Here is a 10,771-nt window from a genome sequence, read left to right as displayed (position 1 = left end):
AGACATGTCGGGGGAGCTCCCCATCCGGAGGAATGTAAACAGAGCAAACAGTAATAGCCGGCGAGGGCTCAACCCTGACAGCGACTGCCTCTAAAGGCATCAGAAGGGGTACGGGTGAGCTACAGACAGAGTGGTGAACAAAGAGGCAAACTCCACCTGACGCTCGTTGGCAGGCAGTGGGGTTCTTATAGTAGCCTTGATAACCGCGAAGGGTGGGGGTCCGCATTGCTGGAAACCAAGTTTCCTGCAGAGCAATGCAGAGAACAGGGAAAACACTCAGCAGCATCTGGAGCTCAGGCAGGTGGCGGAAATAACCGCCGCAATTCCACTGGAGAATTTAAGCAGTAAGGGACTGAAAGGTCGTGAAGGCGACTAAGAGGCAGACGGCGCCTCAGAGCCAACTGCCGCCACTGGGGGAGAGTCAGCCGTGTCCATAGGAAAGGCCCCCGAGGGTTCCGTGAGGGCGAGATCTGCGGCAGAGGCGAGGATCTCCACCTCATCCCCGGATTCAGAACTATTTATAGCAGGCGGTGCTGAAACCGCCGGAACGTCCTTCTTCTTGGACACGTTCCGTTCCTTCTTCTCGCGTCTGTCCTTAGGGTTAGAGGGCAGGGAGAGCTTCTCCAAAGGAGCGTCGGAAGCTGACGACGACGCAGAAGCCCTACGACCAGCAGGTGGCGGAACCTTCAGCCACTGGCTGACATCCGGCTGGGTAGGAGAAGAAACGGAGGAAGGGTAAGCCTCGAGGGACCCCATCCGTGAGAGAGGAACTGGCAGAGGCAACGCCTGCGGAGAAGGAGTGGGAGGGATCGAGCCCCCCGATTTTGGAGGAGATGTCACTCCCAAAGTAAGCGTGGGGGGAGCGACAGAAGAGGGTTTGCCCCCAACTGCTAAGGGGGCAACAGAGGAAGGCGTACCCCCAGACATGAAGGGGGCAGACAGAGATGCACGGCCCCGAGGGCCCACCGAAGGCGGCACAGATGAGGCGACAACCGTCGTTCGCGTGGGCGATGATAACTTGGCTGCAGCATAAGATGTTCGAATGAAAGCAGGATACAACGTTTCATATTTCTGTTTTGCCTCTCGATAAGTAAGCTGGTCCAGGGTCTTAAATTCCATTATCTTCCGCTCCTTATGAAGAACGGGGCAATCCGGCGAGCATGGAGAGTGGTGCTCCCCACAGTTGACACATACAGGCGGAGGCGCACATGGAGAATCGAGATGAGAGGGGCGTCCGCAATCTCGACATGTAGCGCTGGATGGGCAACGGGAGGACATACGCCCAAACTTCCAGCACTGGAAGCACAGCATCGGGGGAGGGACGTATGGATTGACGTCACAATGGTAAACCATTACCTTGACCTTCTCGGGCAAGACATCACCCTCGAAGGCCAAGATAAAGGCACCGGTGGCCACCATGTTAGTCTTGGGTCCTATATGTACACGACGGACAAAATGTACACCACGTCGTTCCAAGTCGGCTCTCAGCTCGTCATCGGATTGTAACAAGAGGTCACGATGGTAAATAATTCCCTGGACCATATTTAAGCTACTGTGGGGAGTGACGGTAACAGGGACGTCACCCAGCTTATCACACAAGAGCAACGCTCGTGACTGGGCTGGGGAAGACGTCTTGAGGAGGATGGACCCATTCCTCATTTTAGACAACCCCGCCACTTCCCCAAACTTATCCTCCAGGTGTTCCACAAAAAACAGGCTTTGTCGTAAGAAAGGAGTCACCTTCAGTCCTGCTGCAGACAAGGTATTGGGGTACGTAAGGCTCCCACTTGGCACTAGATCTGCGTCCCTCCCATGGCGCAGCCAACGAGGGGAATGACTGAGGGTCATATTGCGCAGCATCAAACTCAAGTCTGCGTCGCTTAGAGACGCTGGTGGCCGGGCGACCACCAGCTTGGTGTGATTTATTGCGCTTCATTGCGCCACATCCGCCCAGATGCCACCTACTCCGAACGAGGGCTCTCCCCAAGGGCGCCACCCAGCCAAAGCAACGGGTACCTGGCCGATATCCCGTTGCCCGGAGTCCACATGCCCCAGACAAGATGGGCATATACTCCTTGGCATGCATGGGCATGCTCCTTGGCATACTCCTTGGCATGCAGCTCTGGCATCTGTAGTGCGATCCCTGCGTGGTCAGGGGGCTACCACCAGGAGGGTACATGACGACCCCACCACAACGGACTGGCTACCGTACTGGATTTTAGGTGTTGAAAGGGTCCACATGTGTCGTGGGCGCTAAGAAGGGGATTGCGCACAAGAAGAGAAGGAGGAATCCCAGAAGACGTTGGATGTAAATCCTGCCACACGACAATAGGTAACATGCAAGATGTTGGAGCATGATGGACCAATAGAAAAACACCATGTAAGGCGTCCTTCCCCAAATGGCACGCACTAACAACGGAAATTTGAAAAAAGGAGGTCAAACCCAGGAGGGGACCATCACAGAAGGCAGAAACGTTTGAGACTCCTTTTAGTCGCCTCTTACGACAGGCGGGAATACCGCGGGCCTATTCTTACCCCCGAACCCGCAGGGGGCAAATCACGTCGGGGTCACAATGAAATTTTCGTTTACGAAAGCCATAGGCGAGTATGTCAGTTTAATCAGATACTAAAGGATTACAGAGAACGGACGAACAGAACTTGCTTGAGAAAAGCTACTAGTGCAATTTTCGCATTCTAACATTAAGGTGAAGGCGCCGACTCGCACTTTCTCCAGGCGCGAAGTGTCTAGTATCTTTGATATTTATATCGTTTAACGCTAATATATAACTGAGAGATAATGATTACGCAATATTGTGCTCGATTAGACGTCTTTAGCCAGGTAGAGTATAATATTTTTCCTTAAGTTATGGGAATAGAAAGATCGTGAAAGGTGGTATAGCTCAATCGTAGAGCATTCGACTGCAGATCGAAAGGTCCCCGGTTCATTCCCGGGTGCCCCTTTCATTTTTCAGTATCTCGAAAAAACAGATGACGATTGTCGCGGTGAGTTGCAAATACATGTTTGAGATGCACTCAGCACGCCATACCGAAGGCTTTGGAGCAACATTTCAATGGGGGGGAACGCAGCCCAGGGTCTTGCAGGTCATCGTCCTCCCGCCATGAGGTCGAACTGTACGAAATCCACTTGCTTGGGGGAAGAATCTTGTACACTGAATTTTAGACGCATTCGGACAGCGTATCCGCGCACATCGCGCGGAGCAGCGGAGCGGTTGCGGCTTTGTTTACATCGCGGGGCGGCGCTCAGCGAGTGTTTCGAGGTCCACGTGTTCAAGTTTCTTCAACGTGAGTACCATGTCGACAATTACTATGGCAAACACTGCACAGTTTGTGTTCGATAGAAATGCTTTGCGGCCCACCGCTTTTGAAATCCACGAATGTATATTCGAAGATTTGAAAATCCCAGAAGATCCAGTAGACACGTTTCAATTGGATTTCGTGCAATATTCGCTATTTTTGAAGTTCTTTTCCGGCGACATTTACTGAAAAATTTGGCGGAGTGCGTAAATTTAGGCATGTCAATGGCACAGTCAGTGATGTGCAACTTGTGCCCTCAGGTTATGGCGTTAGAATGGTTCGAGTGTTTAATGTGCCTCCTGAATGTGGCAATGATTTAATTGCACGTGCTCTCACCCAGTACGGCGTTTTCTTGTCGGTAGTTAACGAAAAGTGGTCTAGTGCGTACCATTACCAGGTTAATAGTGGCGTACGTAGTGTCCGCATTGACTTAAAGAAACACATTCCCTCTTACGTTATGATTGCGGGCTGTAGGGCTCAAGTCACTTATATCGGCCAGCCACCCACATGCTCAATTTGTCATTCAACTGAGCATTTACCTGTAGACTGTACCCGTAGACGACCTGTGCAGCTCCCACGTAGTGACGCTGCGGCTACTGGCGGCCACTTTGTGCCACTAATGAGTGAAATAGTAGCGGGCACTGTGCTGAGGACGTGCCAAGTGAGGTGACTGTTACTGTCGACGCACCACAGGACCAGATGGAGGACGCTCCCATTTTGTCCTCGGCTGTGGTAGAGTCGGATTCAGTTACTAAGGAGATCCCAGATGTTTCGGATAAGGCACCAGTTGTTATTTCGGAAGAGATGGACACCTCCTTACTACCGCCTCCTCCACCTGAAGAGGTTCCCCTCGCACCGAGGAAAGGTCGTACAAAGAAAAATAAAAGTAAGGGTACTAGGAGTCAGCAGTCCGATGATTTACCGTGCACCCCTGTCTCCGAGAGTGGCAGTGAGAGTGAAGTTCAGACATCGTGCCCCCCTGCCTCTGACAGCTCTGCGCGCCAGGAGCGTATAAGGGAACAAACTGCACATCTCAAGGTTTTCTTGAGTACGGCACGCGAACAGGGTGCGAATGCTGCGAAGCGCAAAAGCGAGCTAAGTAGCGAGCAGCTACCGCAGCGCACACGCAGGCATTCGGCGACGTCGGCCGCCGGTGCCGTCACAACACAGGCGGACGTGGCCACGTCCACAGATACCGCTGGCGGTCGCGCCCAACAGACCGACCGACCAGCGGAGACGCCCTGGTGGAAGCAGGAGGACGACCACCCTGGATCCCATTAGTGGCTTTTTAGGCGGACCTGCTGCAGTTCGTGCCCCGTTTGCCTGAGATGTTATGTTACGCTGTTCCTGCACGATGAAAGTTATTTTCTACACTGAATTGTCCACGAGTTACGTCATGCATTGCAGTGCTTCTTGACAATTTTATTGGTGTGCTTAAGACGCAGTATCTGCAGATTCCGTTTCTCATTTTTCTTGCTACTACTTGAGTGTCTGTGTTTTAAATGGCCGCCGCTCGTCCACTTCTAAAGATTTTCTCCATTTTATCACTCAATGTCAATCGCATAATAGCTGCGCACAAGATAGCATGTTTTATTGGCTTTGTAACTTTGGGAGGCTATGACACTGCATTGCTCCAAGAAGTCACTGTTAAGCGATTCGATAACGTTCCTGGCTATGATGTCATCTATAACATTAATGTTGACGGTACTTGTGGCACCGCTGTCCTTTATAAAAGTGTATTGCAACCAACTGACGTTCAATTTTTACCGAATGGCCGCCTACTTACATGTACGATCCAGGATGTCACTTTTATTAATATATACGCGCCGAGTGGCGCTGATCACAAACGTGCTCGATCTGTGTTTTTTAATCAAGATGTGGTTCCGTTCTTTGCGGCCGGCCGCGGTGGTCGTGCGGTTCTAGGCGCTCCAGTCCGTTAGCCGCGCTGCTGCTACGGTCGCAGGTTCGAATCCTGCCTCGGGCATGGATGTGTGTGATGTCCTTAGGTTAGTTAGGTTTAATTAGTTCTAAGTTCTAGGGGACTGATGACCACAGCAGTTGAGTCCCATAGTGCTCAGAGCCATTTGAACCATTCGTTCTTTGCGTCGTCCCGCAATGCAATAGTCGGCGGTGACTTTGATCGGCGGCGGCAGTAACACAGTTAATTTCCTACGGCTACCATGTGCCCGGAACTTTCTCAACTAATTGTGACAAATGACTTGATCGATGTTTGGCGTTATTTTCATCCTGGCACAACGCAGTTCACAAATTTTTATCCAACCGGTGCCAGCAGAATCGATCGAATTTGTGTGTCGCGGCCACTTCAAACCTGTCTTCAGAGAGTAGCGGTACATCCCGTCGCTTTTAGTGATCACTGCGGAGTTGTGTGTGACGTGCAACTACTGGCCACTAGGGAGGCGCCACCTTCCCGTGTTTGGAAACTCAATACCCGTCATCTCTCTGCCGCCGGTTTACGTTGCGAGATTCAGAATATGTGGCAGCTTTGTTCTGAAAAACGGGGACGTTATGCCACGGTCTTACAATGGTGGGTCGACTTAGCCAAACCGCAGTTGCGCAAGGTTGCGATGCGGTACGCAAGGGAGGTGTCGTTTTGGGAGAGGCGTACCATTGCCTTTTATCAGCAGTGCCTACAAGATGCGCTTGATGCACCCGTGGCGCCGGATCAAACCTTACGTGCCCGTTTAAATAGAATTAAAAACAAGATACTCCATCATCACCTCCAAAAGGCCAAAGTTCTTCTGATAAGGAGCCGACCGCGGTGTGAGACCATTGACGAAGTGCCAACGCTTTACCACTTGGCACGCGAGAAACGGTTGGCGCGGAGGAAAGTCGTTACCGCCCTCGTCACGGACACAGGTGCTCGTCTCACGCCGAAGCATGAGCTCGTTCCCCACGTCTCCGACCATTTTAAGAGATTTTTCGGACGGACTGCTGTCGACGATGTAGCACTTTCGTTCATGTTGGATGAATTGGATACTGTCATCTCCGACTCTGACCGACAGTCACTGGATGAGATGTTGTCACAGGACGATGTGACTGACGTGTTGCGTTCGTGTCGTCGGGGGAAGTCTCCAGGTCCAGATGGTCTTCCCATGGAATTTTACCTGGCTTATTGGGATATTTTCGGTGAGACATTGGCGATCATGATAAATGAAATTGTTAGTGGTGCTGCGGTCCCTTCTAATTTCGTTGAAGGGCGTATTATTTTAATTCCGAAGACACCGACAGCATGCCGTGTTGAGGCGTTACGCCCTATCACACTTTTAAATGCAGATTATAAACTGGCGGCGCGGTGCCTTGCAACGAAACTCACTGTGGTCATGGTCAAGGTCATCAATCCGTTCCAGTCGTGTGGTGTGAAACGTCGCAGCATTTTTCATGCGGTGGCTTCATATCGAGAAGTGGTCGTGTACGCGGCCATTCACGGCCTGTCCGCTGGGATTCTCTCAATCGACTTTGCCAATGCTTTCGACCGCATCGGGCACGATTATCTTTTCTCCGTAATGACAAAACTGGGGTTCGGCGGCCACTTTCTCGCTGCTTTACGGAATCTTTTAACGTCGGCGACGTCAAAAATTGTAATCAATGGTTGGCAATCGACGCCCATTCCTATCACAAGATCGGTCAGACAGGGCTGTCCTTTATCAATGCTCCTATTTGTCATTGCGCTCGACCCGTTTTTGCGCGCAGTCGGTCGAATCATTGGAGGTGTCCAGGTCTGTCACGTCTCTCTCAAATGTGCTGCCTATGCTGACGACGTGGGACTTTTCATGGGGCGGACACACGACTTGGACAGAGTTCGCGATGTTTTGGTATTATACGAACGTGCCTCTGGCGCCGTTCTGAATACGCAGAAAACTCTGCTGGTACTACTGGGTCGGCGGCGACTGTATGCTGAACAGGACTGGTTCCGTGTTGTGCGCACCCACAAAATTTTGGGTCTCGACATTGTAGCGTGCCCACAAAAAATTCAAGTTTTAAACTGGAGGCGAATTCTTGGCACTGTGAAGGCCATATGTCGCAGCCACTCAGGTCGCCGACTCGACTTACATCAACGTGTGGCTGTCATTAACACATTCATCTTATCGAATGCGTGGTACATCGCCCAACTGCTTAGTGTTCCGAAGCCGATCGGGAGGGCGATTTCGCAGGCAGTCTACTGGCTCCTGTGGCGGCATGAAATTTTTAAAGTCAAGGCTTCGACCTGTGTCATCGACAGGCAGCTGGGCGCCCTCGGTTTCACCGACGTTCCACGCAAGTGCGGCGCGCTGCTCGTCCACCGGACAGCCACCCTGCAGACCGACAACCCGGCAGGGACCACCGCGGCACTCCTGGAGCTCTACCGCCCACACTCTAAAGCGGCGCCCGTCTCTCTCGCGGCCATCCCGTACAAGATGTTCTACATACGGGAGTACTTTTTAACGAGAGCTACGCTCTGTCAACGGCCATCGACAGACACACGACCGCCCGCGGACTCTACGTTGCCCTGACTGGACAACCTCCGCGTCATAAACTGGTGCTCCGGAACCCCACAGTGGACTGGGTGAAGGTGTGGGCCAACATCAACAACCCGGTGTTACCGTCGGAAGTGAGTGCGCTCTGGTTTAAGATCGTCAACAACACCCTAGCGACGAACCAGCGGCTTGCAGACATTCATCTCCTTCCTTCTGCCAACTGTGGAAGATGTGGTGATGTGGACACACGGGAACATCGTTTTGAGTGTGCATCGGTGTCACGATATGGCGGCTGTGTCAACGAATGGTCGCCCACATTAATAGAACGCCTCCTCACCTCGTGGCTGTTCGTCGTGTGTCGGCCGAAGTGGCCGTGCGGTTAAAGGCGCTGCAGTCTGGAACCGCAAGACCGCTACGGTCGCAGGTTCGGATCCTGCCTCGGGCATGGATGTTTGTGATGTCCTTAGGTTAGTTAGGTTTAACTATTTCTAAGTTCTAGGGGACTAATGACCTCAGCAGTTGAGTCACATAGTGCTCAGAGCTATTTTTTTGTTCGTCGTGTGATAGTGCCAAACTTCAAAGCTTTCCCGCGGACGAAGAATAATACCACTGTCTGGATCTTAGGGCATACGATTTATGCCGTTATAGAGATGACCGTCACTGATAATGTGCTATACCTGGATTATTTGTGGGCCCAGTATATGAAACTGAAGGATTGCGTTAAATTTCGCGAACTGTTTGCTAATTTTTTGAAGGCGGCAGTGGATTACGGCTATGAGATAGAACTGCGGACCACACCTTGATCTGAGATTTACTGAGTTGCCGCGTTCCACTTTTTTATTTCTTTTTTTCTTCCCTTTACTTGTTTTATTTGTGTTATGGTTGGTGAATTGTGCCACGAACTCACTACGGGCCATACTGGCTTTATCTTCGGGAGAGGAGTGTCCTTTTAATTTGAGGAATTTTATTTTGTTTACAAGACTAAATGGGTATTTTGGAAGATACGGCCTGTTTGTGTAGAACATTCATGGATACGCAAGTGTTTTTCGAGCCTCTTCTTTTAAGTACCCGGACTGTCTCGATTTCATTTTATTATTTTAATTGATTTCTCTTTTGTTAGTGTGATGCGAGCATCGACGTAAACTTTCAGTTGAGAAGTTGTGCCGCGTTGACACCTGTTTTTTTAACAACTCTGCTACGTCGGAGTGACTGACGTTCGTCAAGAGGGAGAAGTTTTTCCTTTTATGCGGAATATGATTTTAGTTGAATTACGAGCAGCAGAGTTGAACCAACGGAAGAAAGAAGACCGTCCACGAATTCAGCGGTACAATTACTTTTCGTTTTTCGTTTTTCTATGGGAGAAGACGCCATAACATCTCAGAAGAAGATGATTTTGTTTTAAATTATTCCTTCTGTTCAACGAAGTTCGACAGTCCAGCAAATATAGCGTTGAAGCTTGCCGAGGAAGGCGTTATTGGTGAGAGCAAGGAGGGCTATAAAGGGAGTTGCGAGGCCCCTAAAAAAAAAAAAAAAAAAAAAAAGGTCGTAGAGCATTCGCCTGCAGATCGAGAGGTCCCCGGTTCAATCCCGGGTGCCCCCTTCATTTTTCAGTATCTCGAAAAAACAAATGACGATTGTCGCGGTGAGTTGCAAATTCATGTTTGAGATGCACTCCGCACGCCATACCGAAGGCTTTGGAGCAACATTTCAATGGGGGGGATCGCAGCCCAGGGTCTTGCAGGTCATCGTCCTCCCGCCATGAGGTCGAACTGTACGAAATCCACTTGCTTGGGGGAAGAATCTTGTACACTGAATTTTATAGAATAAGGTGATAGGCAAAAGTTTTCATGTATTGCTGCACGGAGAAACAAAAATTGGAGGAGCTGGGATTTGAACCCAGGACTTTCTGCATGCGAAGCAGACACTCTACCACTAAGTTACACCCCCGCCAGAGCAAGTACATCTGGGACGAGTTCTCGTGGATCCTACTGTCATTATTTCTTAGGTTTGAACGGTACAGTAAGTGATCGAGCAACCTATTCATGACAAGATGTAAGCAGCGTCGACTCCGTGGCGCAGCGGTAGCGCGTCTGACTCCAGATAAGAAGGTTGCGTGTTCAAATCACGTCGGGGTCACAATTAAACTTTCGTTTACGAAAGCCATAGGCGAGTATGTCAGTTTAATCAGATACCAAACGATTACAGAGAACGGACGAACAGAACTTGCTTGAAAAAAGCTACAAGTGCAATTTTCGCGTTCTGACATTAAGGTGAAGGCGCCGACTCGCACTTTCTCCAGACGCCAACTGTCTAGTATTTGTGATATTTATATCGTTTAACGCTAATATATAACTGAGAGATAATGATTACGCAATATTTTGCTCGATTAGACGTCTTTAGCCAGGCAGAGTATAATATTTTTCCTTAAGTTATGGGAATAGAAAGATCGTGAAAGGGGGTATAGCTCAGTGTCGGCCTTCAGCGGCCCTGGCGAGCAGACGCGCGGCGTGTTTGCGTCCTCACTGCTGCTGGCTGAGTACTGTTTACTGGTGAGTAGACGCTGTTCTAGCGGCCACAATAACGTGTTATTGTGTGACAATGTTTAGAACCGGAACATGAACGACATAACGCGCAGAGACACGTTGAAATTTGTATTCGATCACAACTATGCACGACCGAAGTCTTTTGAGATAGAATTATGGATTGAGGAAACTCTGAAACGATCCTTTGACGATATTATCGGCGTACACCTGTCGATCGTTAGTAGCGTCGTGCTTGCTTGGTTGGTTGGTTGGTTGGTTTAAAGTTTAAAGGGACCAAACTGCATAGGTCACCAGTCCCTTGGTACATAAACATACAGAGCACGGTGAAACCATCCATTAGTCATTCGAAGCACAAGGGAAAAATTCCAGGGGAAGAAAATCCCCATGGTCAATAATAAAGCAACATGGAAAACGGAGCACAGCAACAAAAACAACATA

At 50.1% G+C, this 10,771-nt stretch overlaps 2 non-coding genes across 2 annotated transcripts; one reads left to right on the top strand and one right to left on the bottom strand.

The window, feature by feature from the left end:
* Positions 1 to 9,665: 9,665 nt before the first annotated feature.
* Positions 9,666 to 9,737, bottom strand: Trnaa-cgc (transfer RNA alanine (anticodon CGC)). The gene has a single exon. It is a non-coding gene; the product is annotated as a tRNA-Ala (tRNA).
* Positions 9,738 to 9,854: 117 nt separating this feature from the next.
* Trnaw-cca (transfer RNA tryptophan (anticodon CCA)) lies at positions 9,855 to 9,926 on the top strand. Its single transcript has one exon. It is a non-coding gene; the product is annotated as a tRNA-Trp (tRNA).
* Positions 9,927 to 10,771: the final 845 nt, after the last annotated feature.

This window comes from Schistocerca serialis, chromosome 4 (genome assembly GCF_023864345.2).
Source record: "Schistocerca serialis cubense isolate TAMUIC-IGC-003099 chromosome 4, iqSchSeri2.2, whole genome shotgun sequence".
NCBI lineage: Eukaryota > Metazoa > Arthropoda > Insecta > Orthoptera > Acrididae > Schistocerca > Schistocerca serialis.
This window is presented reverse-complemented; position numbering and strand designations above follow the sequence as displayed.